Source organism: Coregonus lavaretus (assembly GCF_964263955.1).
Source record: "Coregonus lavaretus genome assembly, chromosome: 28".
Classification (NCBI taxonomy): Eukaryota; Metazoa; Chordata; class Actinopteri; order Salmoniformes; family Salmonidae; genus Coregonus; species Coregonus lavaretus.
Genome location: NC_140015.1, coordinates 40709448 through 40728696, shown reverse-complemented (window position 1 = coordinate 40728696; position 19249 = coordinate 40709448). Strand labels below are relative to the sequence as shown.

Genomic DNA, 19249 nt, shown 5'->3' with positions numbered 1-19249 from the left:
TAGTCGTCATAGTCATCATAGTCGTAGAAGTATATTTAAAGCATATGGTAAATGCCATGTATTGTAATAATCATTATAGGTGGATGCCATTGACTGTATGATCCCTGATGGTCTGAAGATGATGCTGGGATACCTGTTCAAACTGCTAGAGGTGTGCCTCATCGTTCTGGTAGCCATGCCCTTCGCTGGGGTGCTGCTGCTACCTCTAACACTGCTCTACGCATTCATACAGGTAGGATTACAGCAGAACTGGGTTCAAATACTATTTCATTCATACAGGTAGGATTACAGCAGACCTGGGTTCAAATACTATTTCATACATACAGGTAGGATTACAGCAGACCTGGGTTCAAATACTATTTCATTCATACAGGTAGGATTACAGCAGACCTGGGTTCAAATACTATTTCATTCATACAGGTAGGGTTACAGCAGAACTGGGTTCAAATACTATTTCATTCATACAGGTAGGATTACAGCAGAACAGGGTTCAAATACTATTTCATTCATACAGGTAGGATTACAGCAGAACTGGGTTCAAATACTATTTCATTCATACAGGTAGGATTACAGCAGACCTGGGTTCAAATATTATTTCATTCATACAGGTAGGTTACAGCAGACCTGGGTTCAAATACTATTTAATTCATACAGGTAGGATTACAGCAGAACTGGGTTCAAATATTATTTCATTCATATAGGTAGGGTTACAGCAGAACTGGCTTCAAATAATATGTCAAATATCTCAATTAATACGTAAGTATTCAGATATCTTTCATTTGAAAAGTAGTTTAATCTTTTGTATATTTGTAAATACTCAATTACACTGACAAAAATACACTCCCATGCATTTAACCCAGGTATTTGAATAGTATTTGAAATAAGTATTTGAAAATACTCTCAAATACTATTCGGTAGACTATTTGGTTTTTACCAATACCATTCAAATACTCAAATAAATGTACTAAAAGTATTTTAAATATCAGATACCCAAATACACATGTATTAGAACCCAGCTCCGCTTTACAGGTTCAATATGTAAAATACATATGTCTGTCTGCCTGCCTGTCTGTCCCTCTGAATGTCTGTCTGCCTGCCTGCCTGTCTGTCCCTCTGAATGTCTGTCTGCCTGCCTGCCTGCCTGTCTGTCCCTCTGAATGTCTGCCTGCCTGCCTGCCCATCTGAATGTCTGTCTGCCTGCCTGTCTGTCCCTCTGAATGTCTGTCTGCCTGCCTGTCTGTCCCTCTGAATGTCTGCCTGCCTGCCTGTCTGTCCCTCTGAATGTCTGCCTGCCTGCCTGTCTGTGCCACTGAATGTCTGCCTGCCTGCCTTCCTATCTGTCTCTCTGAATATCTGTCTGCCTGCCTGCCTGTCTGTCCCTCTGAATGTCTGCCTGCCTGTCCCTCTGAATGTCTGCCTGCCTGCCTGCCTGTCTGTCCCTCTGAATGTCTGTATGTCTGCCTGCCTACCTGTCTGTCCCTCTGAATGCCTGCCTGTCCCTCTGAATGTCAGTCTGCCTGCCTGTCTGTCCCTCTGAATGCTTGCCTGTCCCTCTGAATGTCAGTCTGCCTGCCTGTCTGTCCCACTGAATGTCTGCCTGCCTGCCTTCCTGTCTGTCTCTCTGAATATCTGTCTGCCTGCCTGCCTGTCTGTCCCTCTGAATGTCTGCCTGCCTGTCCCTCTGAATGTCTGCCTGCCTGCCTGCCTGTCTGTCCCTCTGAATGTCTGTATGTCTGCCTGCCTACCTGTCTGTCCCTCTGAATGCCTGCCTGTCCCTCTGAATGTCAGTCTGCCTGCCTGTCTGTCCCTCTGAATGCTTGCCTGTCCCTCTGAATGTCAGTCTGCCTGCCTGTCTGTCCCACTGAATGTCTGCCTGCCTGCCTTCCTGTCTGTCTCTCTGAATATCTGTCTGCCTGCCTGCCTGTCTGTCCCTCTGAATGTCTGCCTGCCTGTCCCTCTGAATGTCTGCCTGCCTGCCTGCCTGTCTGTCCCTCTGAATGTCTGTATGTCTGCCTGCCTACCTGTCTGTCCCTCTGAATGCCTGCCTGTCCCTCTGAATGTCAGTCTGCCTGCCTGTCTGTCCCTCTGAATGTCTGTCAGTCAGTCAGTCAGCTTAATCTTAATTGGTTCCCCCCCCCCCTCCCCCCTTCTCTTCCCCCGCCCCCTCCCCCTGTAGAGTTTCTACGTGGCTACATCGTGCCAGCTCCGTCGGCTAGAGGCAGTCAGTCGGTCTCCCATCTACACCCACTTCAATGAGACCGTCCAGGGGGCCAGTGTGATCAGAGCCTTCTCAGAGCAGGAGCGCTTCATCCTGCAGGCTAACAGACGCATTGACCACAACCAGACAGCATACTTCCCACGCTTCGTAGCCACCAGGTAGGTGTGTGTGTTTTTCCAGATGCATTTCTCAAGTATTTTCAACTAATGTTAACATATTTGAAAATATGAAAAGCCTATGATTATATAGATAGAACACGTGACCTTTATCTAACTAACTGCAGTACTCACTGTCACCGTGTAATCTGGTGTGGTATGTATCAAGCATCTGAGAATAGGAGGGCTGATCTACACTCTTAGAAAGAAGGTGCTCTCTAGAACCTTAAAGGGTTCTTCAGCTGTCCCCATAGGAGAACCCTTTGAAGAACCCTTTTTGGTTGCAGGTAGAACCCTTTTGGGGTTCCATGTAGAACCCTTTCTACAGAGGTTTCTACAGGGAGCCCAAAAGGGTTCTACCTGGAACCCAAAAGAGTTCTACCTGGAACCCAAAAAGGCGTTCTCCTATGGGGACAGACAAAGAACCCTTTTGGAACCATGTTTTCTAAGAGTGAAGGATCACGTCCCCTCCTGTCCATGTGATCTTGTTCATTGTGATCCAAATGGAAAAACTGATCCTAGATCCTACTCTGATATGTTTGATACATAAGGCACCTGAGCTATGACCCGTGTCATCTTAACCCCTGACCTCCGACCTGCGCTGTCTGCAGGTGGCTGGCAGTGAACCTAGAGTTCCTGGGGAATCTGTTGGTGCTGGCAGCAGCCACCTTGGCTGTGATGGGCAGAGATACACTGAGCCCTGGTTTAGTAGGACTGGCTGTGTCACACTCCCTACAGGTACACACACACACACACACACACCTGGGACACACTCACTACAGGTACACACACACACACACCTGGGACACACTCACTACAGGTACACACACACACACCTGGGACACACTCACTACAGGTACACACACATACACACACCTGGGACACACTCACTACAGGCACACACACACACCTGGGACAAACTCATTACATGTACACACATACACACACCTGGGACACACTCACTACAGGCATACACACACACACCTGGGACACACTCACTACAGGCACACACACACACCTGGGACACACTCACTACAGGCACACACACACACCTGGGACACACTCATTACAGGTACACACATACACACACCTGGGACACACTCACTACAGGCACACACACACACACACACACCTGGGACACACTCACTACCTGTTATATCATGTGTAGGTGACAGGTATTCTAAGCTGGATCGTGAGGTCCTGGACTGATGTAGAGAACAACATCGTGTCTGTAGAGAGAGTTAAGGAGTACGCAGACACACCAAAAGAGGTGAGAGGCTGTAAACTATACTATCCTACCCCTCAAAGAGAGGAGCTCCTTTACTGGTCAGGTGCCACCTGAAAATTAGATAAAATGTTCAAAAATAATGAACGATTATTTATCTCAGTGGGATAGTCGTGGTTTAAATAAAGTTTAAATGAATGAAAATGAGTGTTTATTTCTAGCCACAATCTCACTGCACTGTGCTCTCATTAACTGTCTGTGGTTCTGATGTAGTGAATGTCTTTAAAATGAATAACAGCACCTTGTGTTGCGGTCCAAATTCTTGTTGTTGCGGTGGTCTTGATGGGAGATGCCGTCACAGAGATCCCAGGAAGTGAATGTGTTTTAACATGTCATTCTATGGATGCCATCACCTTTTGTTTGTTGTATTAATGGTTCTGTTGTATCCCCCATCTCTTCCCCCTCCCCTACCCAGGCTCCATGGACCATAGAAGGCAGCATGCTCCCCCTGGCCTGGCCCACCCATGGTACCATAGAACTGAAGGAATACGGACTGCAGTACCGTAAAGGACTGGACTGGGCCCTGAAAGGAATTTCCCTCAGCATTCAGGAGAGAGAGAAGGTCGGGGATAGAGATACTGTGTTGTAGGGAGATAATGAAGTTGTTAGATGATATGGCTATAGGAATGGACAGGAGAGAGATAAGGTCGGGGCCAGGGTTAGAGATACTGTGTTGTAGGGAGATAATGAAGTTGTTAGGATGATATGGCTATAGGAATGGACAGGAGAGAGATAAGGTAGGGGATAGAGATACTGTGTTGTAGGGAGATAATGAAGTTGTTAGGATGATATGGCTATAGGAATGGACAGGAGAGAGATAAGGTAGGGGATAGAGATACTGTGTTGTAGGGAGATAATGAAGTTGTTAGGATGATATGGCTATAGGACTGGACAGGAGAGAGATAAGGTAGGGGATAGAGGTACTGTGTTGTGGGGAGATAATGAAGTTGTTAGGATGATATGGCTATAGGACTGGACAGGAGAGAGATAAGGTAGGGGATAGAGATACTGTGTTGTAGGGAGATAATGAAGTTGTTAGGAAGATATGGCTGTAGGACTGGACAGGAGAGAGATCAGGTAGGGGATAGAGATACTGTGTTGTAGGGAGATAATGAAGTTGTTAGATGATATGGCTATAGGACTGGACAGGAGAGAGATAAGGTAGGGGATAGAGATACTGTGTTGTAGGGAGATAATGAAGTTGTTAGGATGATATGGCTATAGGACTAGACAGGAGAGAGATCAGGTAGGGGATAGAGATACTGTGTTGTAGGGAGATAATGAAGTTGTTAGATGATATGGCTATAGGAATGGACAGGAGAGAGATAAGGTAGGGGATAGAGATACTGTGTTGTAGGGAGATAATGAAGTTGTTAGGATGATATGGCTATAGGACTGGACAGGAGAGAGATCAGGTAGGGGATAGAGATACTGTGTTGTAGGGAGATAATGAAGTTGTTAGATGATATGGCTATAGGACTGGACAGGAGAGAGATAAGGTAGGGGATAGAGATACTGTGTTGTAGGGAGATAATGAAGTTGTTAGGATGATATGGCTATAGGACTAGACAGGAGAGAGATCAGGTAGGGGATAGAGATACTGTGTTGTAGGGAGATAATGAAGTTGTTAGATGATATGGCTATAGGAATGGACAGGAGAGAGATAAGGTAGGGGATAGAGATACTGTGTTGTAGGGAGATAATGAAGTTGTTAGATGATATGGCTATAGGAATGGACAGGAGAGAGATAAGGTCGGGCCAGGGTTAGAGATACTGTGTTGTAGGGAGATAATGAAGTTGTTAGATGATATGGCTATAGGAATGGACAGGAGAGAGATAAGGTAGGGGATAGAGATACTGTGTTGTAGGGAGATAATGAAGTTGTTAGATGATATGGCTATAGGACTGGACAGGAGAGAGATAAGGTAGGGGATAGATATACTGTGTTGTAGGGAGATAATGAAGTTGTTAGGATGATATGGCTATAGGACTGGACAGGAGAGAGATCAGGTAGGGGATAGAGATACTGTGTTGTAGGGAGATAATGAAGTTGTTAGATGATATGGCTATAGGACTGGACAGGAGAGAGATAAGGTAGGGGATAGAGATACTGTGTTGTGGGGAGATAATGAAGTTGTTAGGATGATATGGCTATAGGACTGGACAGGAGAGAGATCAGGTAGGGGATAGAGATACTGTGTTGTAGGGAGATAATGAAGTTGTTAGATGATATGGCTATAGGACTGGACAGGAGAGAGATAAGGTAGGGGATAGAGGTACTGTGTTGTGGGGAGATAATGAAGTTGTTAGGATGATATGGCTATAGGACTGGACAGGAGAGAGATAAGGTAGGGGATAGAGATACTGTGTTGTAGGGAGATAATGAAGTTGTTAGGAAGATATGGCTGTAGGACTGGACAGGAGAGAGATCAGGTAGGGGATAGAGATACTGTGTTGTAGGGAGATAATGAAGTTGTTAGATGATATGGCTATAGGACTGGACAGGAGAGAGATAAGGTAGGGGATAGAGATACTGTGTTGTAGGGAGATAATGAAGTTGTTAGGATGATATGGCTATAGGACTAGACAGGAGAGAGATCAGGTAGGGGATAGAGATACTGTGTTGTAGGGAGATAATGAAGTTGTTAGATGATATGGCTATAGGACTGGACAGGAGAGAGATAAGGTAGGGGATAGAGATACTGTGTTGTAGGGAGATAATGAAGTTGTTAGGATGATATGGCTATAGGACTGGACAGGAGAGAGATCAGGTAGGGGATAGAGATACTGTGTTGTAGGGAGATAATGAAGTTGTTAGATGATATGGCTATAGGACTGGACAGGAGAGAGATAAGGTAGGGGATAGAGATACTGTGTTGTAGGGAGATAATGAAGTTGTTAGGATGATATGGCTATAGGACTAGACAGGAGAGAGATCAGGTAGGGGATAGAGATACTGTGTTGTAGGGAGATAATGAAGTTGTTAGATGATATGGCTATAGGAATGGACAGGAGAGAGATAAGGTAGGGGATAGAGATACTGTGTTGTAGGGAGATAATGAAGTTGTTAGATGATATGGCTATAGGAATGGACAGGAGAGAGATAAGGTCGGGCCAGGGTTAGAGATACTGTGTTGTAGGGAGATAATGAAGTTGTTAGATGATATGGCTATAGGAATGGACAGGAGAGAGATAAGGTAGGGGATAGAGATACTGTGTTGTAGGGAGATAATGAAGTTGTTAGATGATATGGCTATAGGACTGGACAGGAGAGAGATAAGGTAGGGGATAGAGATACTGTGTTGTAGGGAGATAATGAAGTTGTTAGGATGATATGGCTATAGGACTGGACAGGAGAGAGATCAGGTAGGGGATAGAGATACTGTGTTGTAGGGAGATAATGAAGTTGTTAGATGATATGGCTATAGGACTGGACAGGAGAGAGATAAGGTAGGGGATAGAGGTACTGTGTTGTAGGGAGATAATGAAGTTGTTAGGATGATATGGCTATAGGACTAGACAGGAGAGAGATCAGGTAGGGGATAGAGATACTGTGTTGTAGGGAGATAATGAAGTTGTTAGATGATATGGCTATAGGAATGGACAGGAGAGAGATAAGGTAGGGGATAGAGATACTGTGTTGTAGGGAGATAATGAAGTTGTTAGATGATATGGCTATAGGAATGGACAGGAGAGAGATAAGGTCGGGCCAGGGTTAGAGATACTGTGTTGTAGGGAGATAATGAAGTTGTTAGGATGATATGGCTATAGGACTGGACAGGAGAGAGATAAGGTAGGGGATAGAGATACTGTGTTGTAGGGAGATAATGAAGTTGTTAGGATGATATGGCTATAGGACTGGACAGGAGAGAGATAAGGTAGGGGATAGAGATACTGGTTTACTAGAACACCCTATTCCCTATATAGTGTATTACTTTTGACCAGCGTCCTTTGGGGATTGGGTGCCATTTGGGAAGCATCCTCTGTTTTACAGTGTTAATAATGTTAGGATTCATTATCTCTCTCTCTCTCTCTCTCTCCCTCCCCCTCTCCCTCCCCCCCTCTCTCTCTCTGCCCCTCCCTCCCCCTCTCTCTCTCTCTCTCTCTCTCTCCCTCCCCCTCTCTCTGCCTCTCCCTCCCCCTCTCTCTCTCTCTCTCTCTCTCTCTCCCTCCCCCTCTCTCTGCCTCTCCCTCCCCCTCTCTCTCTCTCTCTCTCTCTCTCTCTCTCTCTCTCCCTCCCCCTCTCTCTGCCTCTCCCTCCCCCTCTCTCTCTCTCTCTCTCTTCCTCTCACTCCCCCTCTCCCTCTCTCTGCCTCTCCCTCCCCCTCTCTCTGTCTCTGTCTCTCTGCCACTCCCTCCCCCTCTCTCTCTCTGCCTCTCCCTCCCCTTCTCCCTCTCTGCCTCTCCCTCTCTCTCTCTGCCTCTCCCTCCCCCTCTCTCACTCTCTCCCTATCCCTCCCCCTCTCTCTCTCTGCCTCTCCCTCTCTCTCTCTGCCTCTCTCTCTCTCTCTGCCTCTCCCTCCCTCCCCCTCTCTCTCTCTCTCTCTCTCTCTCTCTCTCTCTCTCTCTCTGCCTCTCCCTCCCCCCTTCTCTCTCCGCCTCTCCCTCTCTCTCTCTCTGCCTATCCCTCCCCCTCTCTCTCTGCCTCTCCCCCCTCACTCTCTCTCTGCCTCTCCCTCCCCTCTCTCTCTCTTCCTCCTCCCTCCCCCTCTCTCGCTCTCTCCCTATCCCTCCCCCTCTCTCTCTCTCTGCCTCTCCCTCTCTCTCTATGCCTCTCCCTCTCTCTCTCTGCCTCTCTCTCTCTCTGCCTCTCCCTCCCCTCTCTCTCTCTCTCTCTCTCTCTGCCTCTCCCTCCCCCTCTCTGCCTATCCCTCCCCCTCTCTCTCTCTGCCTCTCCCCCGCTCACTCTCTCTCTGCATCTCCCTCCCCCTCTCTCTCTGCATCTCCCTCCCCCCTCTCTCTCTTCCTCCTCCCTCCCCCTCTCTCTCTGCCTATCCCTCCCCCTCTCTCTCTCTGCCTCTCCCCCGCTCACTCTCTCTCTGCCTCTCCCTCCCCCTCTCTCTCTCTTCCTCCTCCCTCCCCCTCTCTCTCTGCATCTCCCTCCCCCTCTCTCTCTCTCTCTCTCTCTCTCTCTCTCTCTCTCTCTCTGCCTCTCCCTCCCCCTCTCTCTCTCTCTCTCTCTCTCTCTCTCTCTCTTCCTCTCCCTCCCCCTCTCTCTCTCTCTGTCTCTCTGCCTCTCCCTCCCCTTCTCTCTCTCTGCCTCTCCCTCTCTCTCTCTGCCTCTCCCTCCCCCTCTCTCACTCTCTCCCTATCCCTCCCCCTCTCTCTCTGCATCTCCCTCCCCCCTCTCTCTCTTCCTCCTCCCTCCCCCTCTCTCTCTGCCTATCCCTCCCCCTCTCTCTCTCTGCCTCTCCCCCGCTCACTCTCTCTCTGCCTCTCCCTCCCCCCTCTCTCTCTTCCTCCTCCCTCCCCCTCTCTCTCTGCATCTCCCTCCCCCTCTCTCTCTCTTCCTCCTCCCTCCCCCTCTCTCTCTGCATCTCCCTCCCCCTCTCTCTCTCTTCCTCCTCCCTCCCCCTCTCTCTCTGCATCTCCCTCCCCCTCTCTCTCTCCCTCCTCTCTCCAGGTTGGGATAGTGGGCAGGACTGGAGCAGGGAAGTCGTCCCTGGCATTGGGAATATTCCGGATTCTGGAAGCAGCGAAGGGAGAGATCTATATAGACGGGATAAACATCGCTCAGATCGGACTGCACGAGCTACGCTCCAGGATCACAATCATACCACAGGTAATATACACACACCACCACAGGTAATACACACACACTCCACTGCAATATACACACACACTACAGGTAATACACACACACCACAGGTAAAACACACACACTCCACTGCAATATACACACACACCACAGGTAATACACACACACTCACACACCGGTAATACACTTGTCCTCTCTCATGGGGAGTAATTGGTATGCATAGCAAGACTGGATGTTCTCTCTCTCTCTCTCTCTCAATTCAATTCAATTCAATTTAAGGGTGTCAGAAGCGACGTGTATTCGGTGAGTGAAGTCAAGCGCAGGACACAGAGATACTAGCAGACCTACTCTACTAACCAGGACACAGAGATACTAGCAGACCTACTCTACTAACCAGGACACAGAGATACTAGCAGACCTACTATACTAATAGTAAAGAACAAAACAAAACCTCCGAACCGGGAGGAAAAACACAACACACATAATACGACAAGAGCGATGCCGATACCGCCTAGACACAAACAATAACACACAAATACCAAACATGAGACATGGGTACATATAGGATCTACAATCAAACGTAATAGACAACAGGTGTAACCACTCAAGACAAAACAAGACAAACACCGAAACATCGATTGGCAGTAGTAGTACTCCGGGGACGACGAACGCCGAAGCCTGCCCGAACAAGGAGGAGGAGCAGCCTCGGCAGAATCTGTGACAAAGGGCTTTATTGGCATGGGAAACGTGTGTTAACATTGCCAAAGCAAGTGAAGTAGATAGTAAACAAAAGTGAAATAAACAATAAATATTAACAGTAAACATTACACTCAGAAGTTCCAAAAGAATAAAGACATTTCAAATGTCATATTATGTATATTTACAGTGTTGGAACAATGTGCAAATAGTTAAAGTACAAATGGGAAAATAAATAAACGTAAATATGGGTTGTATTTACAATGGTGTTTGTTCTTCACTGGTTGCCCTTTTTTTGTGGCAACAGGTCACAAATCTTGATGCTGTGATGGCACACTGTGGTTTGTCACCCAGTAGATAAGGGAGTTTATCAAAATTGGGTTTGTTTTCGAATTCTTTGTGGGTCTCTGTAATCTGAGGGAAATATATGTCTCTAATATGGTCATACATTTGGCAGGAGGTTAGGAAGTGCAGCTTAGTTTCTACCTCATTTTGTGGGCAGTGTGCACATAGCCTGTCTTCTCTTGAGAGCCAGGTCTGCCTACGGCAGCCTTTCTCAATAGCAAGACTATGCTCACTGAGTCTGTACATAGTCAAAGCTTTCCTTAAGTTTGGAGGGCCAAGGAGGGCCCAGGTCTGACAGAATCTGTGCAGAAGATCTAGGTGCTGCTGTAGGCCCTCCTTGGTTGGGGACAGAAGCACCAGATCATCAGCAAACAGTAGACATTTGACTTCAGATTCTAGTAGGGTGAGGCTGGGTGCTGCAGACTGTTCTAGTGCCCTCGCCAATTCGTTGATATATATGTTGAAGAGGGTGGGGCTTAAACTGCATCCCTGTCTCACCCCACGGCCCTGGGAAAGAAATGTGTGTGTTTTTTGCCAATTTTAACTGCACACTTGTTGTTTGTGGACATGGATTTTATAATGTTTTTCCCCCAACACCACTTTCCATCAATTTGTATAGAAATTGAGTAAAAAACTTTTTTGAAATCAACAAAGCATGAGAAGATTTTGCCTTTGCTTTGGTTTGTTTGTTTGTCAATTAGGGTGTGCAGGGTGAATACGTGGTCTGTCGTACGGTAATTTGGTAAAAAGCCAATTTGACATTTGCTCAGTACATTGTTTTTACTGAGGAAATGTACGAGTCTGCTGTTAATGATAATGCAGAGGATCTTCCCAAGGTTGCTGTTGACGCATATCCCACGGTAGTTGTGGTCCTCTGTAGCTCAGCTGGTAGAGCACGGCGCTTGTAACGCCAAGGTAGTGGGTTCGATCCCCGGGACCACCCATACACAAAATGTATGCATGCATAACTGTAAGTCGCTTTGGATAAAAGCGTCTGCTAAATGGCATATTATTATTATTATTATTATTATAGTTATTGGGGTCAAATTTGTCTCCACTTTTGTGGATTCGTTTTCAGTCCTTGGTATCAAATATTGGGGAAGATGCCAGAGCTGAGATTATGTTAAAGAGTTTAAGTATAGCCAATTGGTATTTGTGCTCTGTATATTTTATCATTTCATTTAGGATACCCTCAACCCCACAGGCCTTCTTGGTTTGGAGGGTTTGTATTTTGTCCTGTAGTTCATTCAATGTAATTGGAGAATCCAGTGGGTTCTGGTAGTCTTTCATAGCTGATTCTAAGATTTGTATTTGATCATGTATATGTTTTTGCTGTTTGTTCTTTGTTATAGGGCCAAAAAGATTGGAAAAGTGGTTTATCCATTTCTTCGTTTTGGACAGATAACTATTTGTGTTGTTTTTTGTTTAGTGTGTTCCAATTTTCCCAGAAGTGGTTAGATTCTATGGATTCTTCAATTACATTGAGCTGATTTCTGACGTGCTGTTCCTTCTTTTTCCATATTGTATTTCTGTATTGTTTTAGTGATTCACCATAGTGAAGGCGTAGGCTCAGGTTTTCTGGGTCTCTATATTTTTGGTTGGATAGGTTTCTCAATTTCATTCTTAGGTTTTTGCATTTTTCATCAAACCATTTGTCATTGTTGTTACTTTTCTTCGGTTTTCTGTTAGAGATTTTAAAATTTGATAGGGAAGCTGTCAAATATACGGTTTAGGTTTTCTACTGCCAAGTTTACACCTTCACCATTACAGTGAAACTTTTTGTCCAGGAAGCTGTCTAAAAGGGATTGAATTAGTTTTTGCCTAATTGTTTTTTGGTAGGTTTCCACACTACTTTCCTTCCATATAGCATTATTATTCATATCGCATTTCTTAATATTATTCAGTTCCTTTGGCTTTGATGCCTCATGATTGAGTATTGCTCTGTTCAGGTTTTGTTGTGATCTGATAGGGGTGTTAGAACGCTCTGAGAGAATCTGGTTTGAGGTCAGTGATAAAGTAGTCTACAGTACTACTGCCAAGAGATGAGCTGTAGGTGTACCTACCACAGGAGTCTCCTCGAAGCCTACCATTGACTATGTACAGACCCAGCATGCGACAGAGCTGCAGGAGTTGTGACCCATTTTTGTTGGTTGTTTTGTCTCTCTCTCTCTCTCTCTCTCTCTCTCTCTCTCTCTCTCTCTCTCTCTCTTCTCTTCCTCCCTCTCTCCCCCTCTCTCCCTCTCTCTGTTTCTCTCTCTCTCTTTCTCTCTCCCCCTCTCTTTCTCCCCCTCTCTCTCCCCCCTCCCTCCCTCCCTCTCTCCCTCCCCCCCTCTCTCTCTCTCTCTCTTTCTCTCTCTCTCTCTCTCTCCCTCTCTCTTCTCTCTTTTTCCCCCTCCCCCCTCCAGGACCCAGTGTTGTTCTCCGGCTCTCTGAGGATGAATCTGGACCCCTTCGATGGCTACTCTGATGAGGAGGTGTGGAGAGCCCTGGAGCTCTCCCATCTCAAGAGCTTTGTGTCGGGCCTGCCGGACAAACTCAACCACGAGTGTTCAGAGGGAGGAGAGAACCTCAGGTACACAAACCTCTGTATCCCTCTATGCAACGTTCCTACATCTGTCTCTCCCCCCCCGGTTCCCCTTTGTGATGTCATCTGGTCCTCTCTCCTCTCTCTTCCCTCTCTTCTTACCTCCTTCCCTCTCTCTCTTCTCTCATCTCTCTCTTCCCTCTCACCTCCTTCCCTCTCTCATCCTTTCCTCCTCTCTCTCTCTCTCTCTCATCTCTCTCTTCTCTCTTCGTACCTCCTTCCCTCGCTCATCCTTTTCATCTCTCTCCCCTCTCTTATTAACATCTTCTCTCTCTCCCACTCTCCAGTCTGGGTCAGCGCCAGCTGGTGTGTCTGGCCCGAGCCCTCCTGAGGAAGACTAAGATCCTGGTTCTGGATGAGGCCACGGCTGCTGTGGACCTGGAGACAGACAACCTGATCCAGTCCACCATCAGAACCCAGTTTGATGACTGTACTGTTCTGACCATCGCACACAGACTCAATACTATCATGGACTACACCAGGTAATATACACTTATATACACTGAGTGTACAAAACATTAGGAACACCTTCCTAATATTGAGTTGCCCCCCCCTCCTTTTGGCCTCAGAACAGCCTCAATTCGTCGGGGCATGGACTCTACAAGGTGTTGAAAGCGTTCCACAGGGATGCTGGCCCATGTTGACTCCAATGCTTCCCACAGTTGTGTCAAGTTGGCTGGATGTCCTTTGGGTGGTGGACCATTCTTGATACACACGGGAACAGTTGAGCGTGAAAAACCCAGCAGCGTTCAAAGGCACTTAAACCTTTTGTCTCGCCCATTCACCCTATGTCTCAATTACACAATCCATGTGTCAATTGTCTCAAAGCTAAAACATCTATCTATCTATCTATCTATCTATCTATCTATCTATCTATCTATCTATCTATCTATCTATCTATCTATCTATCTATCTATCTATCTATCTATCTATCTATCTATCTATCTATCTATCTATCTATCTATCTATCTATCTATCTATCTATCTATCTATCTATCTATCTATCTATCTATCTATCTATCTATCTATCTATCTATCTATCTATCTATCTATCTATCTATCTATCTATCTATCTATCTATCTATCTATCTATCTATCTATCTATCTATCTATCTATCTATCTATCTATCTATCTATCTATCTATCTATCTATCTATCTATCTATCTATCTATCTATCTATCTATCTATCTATCTATCTATCTATCTATCTATCTATCTATCTATCTATCTATCTATCTATCTATCTATCTATCTATCTATCTATCTATCTATCTATCTATCTATCTATCTATCTATCTATCTATCTATCTATCTATCTATCTATCTATCTATCTATCTATCTATCTATCTATCTATCTATCTATCTATCTATCTATCTATCTATCTATCTATCTATCTATCTATCTATCTATCTATCTATCTATCTATCTATCTATCTATCTATCTATCTATCTATCTATCTATCTATCTATCTATCTATCTATCTATCTATCTATCTATCTATCTATCTATCTATCTATCTATCTATCTATCTATCTATCTATCTATCTATCTATCTATCTATCTATCTATCTATCTATCTATCTATCTATCTATCTATCTATCTATCTATCTATCTATCTATCTATCTATCTATCTATCTATCTATCTATCTATCTATCTATCTATCTATCTATCTATCTATCTATCTATCTATCTATCTATCTATCTATCTATCTATCTATCTATCTATCTATCTATCTATCTATCTATCTATCTATCTATCTATCTATCTATCTATCTATCTATCTATCTATCTATCTATCTATCTATCTATCTATCTATCTATCTATCTATCTATCTATCTATCTATCTATCTATCTATCTATCTATCTATCTATCTATCTATCTATCTATCTATCTATCTATCTATCTATCTATCTATCTATCTATCTATCTATCTATCTATCTATCTATCTATCTATCTATCTATCTATCTATCTATCTATCTATCTATCTATCTATCTATCTATCTATCTATCTATCTATCTATCTATCTATCTATCTATCTATCTATCTATCTATCTATCTATCTATCTATCTATCTATCTATCTATCTATCTATCTATCTATCTATCTATCTATCTATCTATCTATCTATCTATCTATCTATCTATCTATCTATCTATCTATCTATCTATCTATCTATCTATCTATCTATCTATCTATCTATCTATCTATCTATCTATCTATCTATCTATCTATCTATCTATCTATCTATCTATCTATCTATCTATCTATCTATCTATCTATCTATCTATCTATCTATCTATCTATCTATCTATCTATCTATCTATCTATCTATCTATCTATCTATCTATCTATCTATCTATCTATCTATCTATCTATCTATCTATCTATCTATCTATCTATCTATCTATCTATCTATCTATCTATCTATCTATCTATCTATCTATCTATCTATCTATCTATCTATCTATCTATCTATCTATCTATCTATCTATCTATCTATCTATCTATCTATCTATCTATCTATCTATCTATCTATCTATCTATCTATCTATCTATCTATCTATCTATCTATCTATCTATCTATCTATCTATCTATCTATCTATCTATCTATCTATCTATCTATCTATCTATCTATCTATCTATCTATCTATCTATCTATCTATCTATCTATCTATCTATCTATCTATCTATCTATCTATCTATCTATCTATCTATCTATCTATCTATCTATCTATCTATCTATCTATCTATCTATCTATCTATCTATCTATCTATCTATCTATCTATCTATCTATCTATCTATCTATCTATCTATCTATCTATCTATCTATCTATCTATCTATCTATCTATCTATCTATCTATCTATCTATCTATCTATCTATCTATCTATCTATCTATCTATCTATCTATCTATCTATCTATCTATCTATCTATCTATCTATCTATCTATCTATCTATCTATCTATCTATCTATCTATCTATCTATCTATCTATCTATCTATCTATCTATCTATCTATCTATCTATCTATCTATCTATCTATCTATCTATCTATCTATCTATCTATCTATCTATCTATCTATCTATCTATCTATCTATCTATCTATCTATCTATCTATCTATCTATCTATCTATCTATCTATCTATCTATCTATCTATCTATCTATCTATCTATCTATCTATCTATCTATCTATCTATCTATCTATCTATCTATCTATCTATCTATCTATCTATCTATCTATCTATCTATCTATCTATCTATCTATCTATCTATCTATCTATCTATCTATCTATCTATCTATCTATCTATCTATCTATCTATCTATCTATCTATCTATCTATCTATCTATCTATCTATCTATCTATCTATCTATCTATCTATCTATCTATCTATCTATCTATCTATCTATCTATCTATCTATCTATCTATCTATCTATCTATCTATCTATCTATCTATCTATCTATCTATCTATCTATCTATCTATCTATCTATCTATCTATCTATCTATCTATCTATCTATCTATCTATCTATCTATCTATCTATCTATCTATCTATCTATCTATCTATCTACAGGGTGATAGTGATGGACCAAGGTCTGATCACAGAGATGGACTCTCCCTCCAACCTCATCTCCGAGAGAGGACAGTTCTACCTGATGTGTAGGGAGGCCGGCCTGGTCTGAGCCCTCCCCAGCCAGGAGGCTCCTGAATCGGGTAAACCCAGCCACTTCACCCCCTCCCCACCCCCACGGCTGGAGGGGCCAGTAGGGATCAAACGGCCAGAGGCACCAGGACAGTAAATACTAAAGACTAGAGCTACAGAAATAAAACCCTTTTAAACTCCTTTCATTTTTTAAAAATATTTTGTGAAAGGATATGAGGAGTGAAGACGGATGAGAGTGATGTAGGGCTGATGTGGGGATCGATACAGGATCCCCGCCACGGGGGGAACATACGTGGTTCTGTAGAAGAGAGCGTTAGCACTCAACCTGACTCCGGGCCCAGAAATATACACTTTTAAACGTCTTATTTCCACCATGGACAGAATGGATCACAACTATCTCAGGACAGAGGCTGTCTGTTTAGATCCCAAATGGCAGCCTAATTATGGGCCCTGGTCTAAAGTAGTGCACTATATAGGGAATAGGGTGCCATTGGACTCTGGTCTAAAGTAGTGCACTATATAGGGAATAGGGTGCCATTGGACTCTGGTCTAAAGTAGTGCACTATATAGGGAATAGGTTACCATTGGACTCTGGTCTAAAGTAGTGCACTATATAGGGAATAGGGTGCCTTTGGACTCTGGTCTAAAGTAGTGCACTATATAGGGAATAGGGTGCCATTGGACTCTGGTCTAAAGTAGTGACTATATAGGGAATAGGTTACCATTGGACTCTGGTCTAAAGTAGTGCACTATATAGGGAATAGGGTGCCATTGGACTCTGGTCTAAAGTAGTGCACTATATAGGGAATAGGTTACCATTGGACTCTGGTCTAAAGTAGTGCACTATATAGGGAATAGGGTGCCATTGGACTCTGGTCTAAAGTAGTGCACTATATAGGGAATAGGGTGCCATTGGACTCTGGTCTAAAGTAGTGCACTATATAGGGAATAGGTTACCATTGGACTCTGGTCTAAAGTAGTGCACTATATAGGGAATAGGGTGCCATTGGACTCTGGTCTAAAGTAGTGCACTATATAGGGAATAGGTTACCATTGGACTCTGGTCTAAAGGAGTGCACTATATAGGGAATAGGGTGCCATTGGACTCTGGTCTAAAGGAGTGCACTATATAGTGCCATTGGACCCTGGTCTAAAGGAGTGCACTATATAGGGAATAGGTTACCATTGGACTCTGGTCTAAAGTAGTGCACTATATAGGGAATAGGGTGCCATTTGGGACACAGTCTATGTGTAACCCTGCGTTGGACATTAAGCTTCTTTTTTTTTATGTTGAACTACTTGGACAGGATATGACATCATAGGACGCTGCTGACCTCTCACGGCCTTGTGATGAGGCAGAACCGCGCGACGGACGCACGAGGAGAAGAGGATGGAGGGATGAATGAATGAATGAGAGGGGGGCTTGATAAACAGACGCTCAGCGAGGAAGCAACTTATATGCAACACACATGTGCACACACACAAAACGCAACACGCAACACGCAACATACCCATACACCCGTTAGAGGTGCTAAAGGAGTTACTAGACTGGTCACCAATCAGACCCATTAGAGGTGCTAAAGGAGTTACTAGACTGGTCACCAATCAGACCCATTAGAGGTGCTAAAGGAGTTACTAGACTGGTCACCAATCAGACCCATTAGAGGTGCTAAAGGAGTTACTAGACTGGTCACCAATCAGACCCATTAGAGGTGCTAAAGGAGTTACTAGACTGGTCACCAATCAGACCCGTTAGAGGTGCTAAAGGAGTTACTAGACTGGTCACCAATCAGACCCATTAGAGGTGCTAAAGGAGTTACTAGACTGGTCACCAATCAGACCCGTTAGAGGTGCTAAAGGAGTTACTAGACTGGTCACCAATCAGACCCATTAGAGGTGCTAAAGGAGTTACTAGACTGGTCACCAATCAGACCCATTAGAGGTGCTAAAGGAGTTACTAGACTGGTCACCAATCAGACCCGTTAGAGGTGCTAAAGGAGTTACTAGACTGGTCACCAATCAGACCCATTAGAGGTGCTAAAGGAGTTACTAGACTGGTCACCAATCAGACCCATTAGAGGTGCTAAAGGAGTTACTAGACTGGTCACCAATCAGACCCATTAGAGGTGCTAAAGGAGTTACTAGACTGGTCACCAATTAGACACAGCAATCAAAGCCTTTAGTCTTAATCAAGATCAACATATATTATCATCTAAAAACATTCAAAATGCAGACAAGTTGTGTGACCTGGGTCCAACTTCAAACTGTATGTACATATTTGTGGCACCTAAAGAGAATTTATTTAGATTTGTACAAAAAAGAGGTATGAAATAACCAAATAGTTTATTGGATTTATGATGGGAGGTCCATTTCCTTCATTAGATCATCTTATGTAAATGTCTTCAATAAGATCCTTGCTATAACCTGATTGTGATGATTGTTAAGGGTAATGTGTCTTCTCAGTTAAACACCTGTTGTTAAGGGAAATGTGTCTTCTCAGTAAAACACCTGTTGTTACGGGTAATGT

General features: G+C 43.3%; 1 pseudogene across 1 annotated transcript in view; it reads left to right on the top strand.

The window, feature by feature from the left end:
* The window catches only part of LOC311103283 (multidrug resistance-associated protein 1-like), a 59284-nt pseudogene extending 42543 nt beyond the window's left edge, over positions 1 to 16741 (top strand). Inside the window, exons 15-23 of the transcript in view lie at positions 80 to 232; positions 2177 to 2376; positions 2985 to 3111; positions 3542 to 3643; positions 4074 to 4220; positions 9282 to 9440; positions 12863 to 13029; positions 13329 to 13523; positions 16633 to 16741. The product of the transcript in view is annotated as a multidrug resistance-associated protein 1-like (transcript). The remainder of the gene's footprint in view (positions 1 to 79; positions 233 to 2176; positions 2377 to 2984; positions 3112 to 3541; positions 3644 to 4073; positions 4221 to 9281; positions 9441 to 12862; positions 13030 to 13328; positions 13524 to 16632) is intronic.
* The last annotated feature ends 2508 nt before the right edge of the window (positions 16742 to 19249 follow it).